The sequence below is a fragment of the Vipera ursinii genome, assembly GCF_947247035.1.
Source record: "Vipera ursinii genome assembly, chromosome: 6".
Lineage (NCBI taxonomy): Eukaryota > Metazoa > Chordata > Lepidosauria > Squamata > Viperidae > Vipera > Vipera ursinii.
In genome coordinates, this window is record NC_139515.1 from 71,723,069 (window position 1) to 71,724,924 (window position 1,856).

The window sequence follows — 1,856 nt, forward strand, 5'->3', positions numbered from 1 at the left end:
TGGGAGGGATTGGCTGAACAAATTAACATAAATGTTGTAGTTCCCAAACAACCACATGGTGGCAGCACAATATACACTGCATAATACTTTATGGCTGATGTAACAGCACACTGGAATACATCCAGATTTAATATTGTCACTGGGACCAGAGGTAGACATGGTAGCTAAGAACATTTCTTATCAACTTAAGTTGACATGCCAGCTGGCACCCAATCTGGACAAGAGCAATCTGAAACCATTTATCTAAATCCTGATTGGATTATTAAAATGCAGAGAACATGCCATTCCTCTTTTCTCATATATTTCATTTTTTAGGTCTTAGGGTTTATAGTTAAATTTCGGAATGCCTTCAATCTGCGGATGTGTATAGATTGATGGAATAGTTATTTCTTGTGTATTGCATTTTATTTCTTTAGTCTTCTAGTCTCCAAATGTGATAGACCTAAGAAAGCAAACTGGGAGATGTCTGTATCTTTCTCAGGGGTTCTGTCTAGGAAAAAAAAGCTTGTTTTGGAGCAAGCTCAGCAAATAATAAAGCAGTCGCATTTCCTCTTTAAATCAGCTCACCGCTGAGACAGGTCCCTGCTTCTCTGCTGTCCAACCATTTTGTAGACATAAGTAGAATCTACTGTGACCAATAAAGTTATTCTCTAAATTATCTATATCCAGCTAAATCTGGGCAAGAAGGAGCCCCAACATGCCTAGAAAATTAAGGTTCACACAGTTCAAAATGTAGTCTCAAAAGCCTCTAATTGTTGTGACCAGAAACTTCAGAATAATTGCTGAGGATGTGCATTGTACAATTTGCAGCACAGTAGAACAAGTATAAGAGAGTTACATTTTTTAGCTTTCTTTGCAGTCCTTTCTATCATGTGCTTCTATTTTAATCTAATTTTTGGAAGCAGGCACACACTTATACAGAGAAATTTTGCATTTGTCAGCTGGTACATAAATTATTTGTGCATATAATTCATTGCTCAGTTGGTGCATTCTGAGAACTGTGTATATCATTAAATAACCTCATATAAATGACTCTAAGTCTTTAGCTGGGCATAGAATCTGATAATATCCTCTGAACTCAACTCATGTTGCTAACCCACATGGAATGAAAATTGGAGGCATGGCCAGAGAGAGAATGAAAAGATGGATTCCCTATCAGTTGGGAACAAAAAAAGTGGTACAACTTTTCAGCATCTTAGTATGCACCACTAACACTGAACTCTTTTCAGAAAATCTCTTCCATGATATAAACTGGAATGGTTTTACATGAGCATTACATAAAATGAAAAGGACTCCAACTATCCTATTTTCATACAATTTTGTTTTTGTGCCATTTCACAATGTTATAGAATAACTTATGCCATCTCCATACTTTCTCTTACTATTTAGAGCTTTGAAGAAATCATGAAGAGCCTGTTTTCTACCAAGTGAATCCTTTCAACAGTGAAATGAATGAGACTGTGGAGTGCTTTGTGGAGAACATAAGAACACAAACTATTTTCTGTTGAATCAGACCCTTAGCCCACAAATCTACTACCGTGTTTCCCCAAAAGTGACACCCGGTCTTACTTTCTTTTGGGCTCTGAAGTAAGCATTTGGATTTATTTTTGGGTAGGCCATGAGCACATGGGGGTGGGGCGGGGCCTGTCCATGAGGTAGAGAAGCAATGCAGTGGCGAGACCATGGTGGCGGACCAGGTATGGTTCCAGTATGGGTGTGGCACATGCCCTTCCAGTGCCAGGCCAGCCCCTGCAGCCCTGGAGCGGCTGTGCTGGGTGGCAGCCAGGTCGACCGAAGCAGCAGGTGGAGCGCTGGAGGCTTGGGGAGGGTGGTGAAGTGGGTGGGCGTCCTGCCAT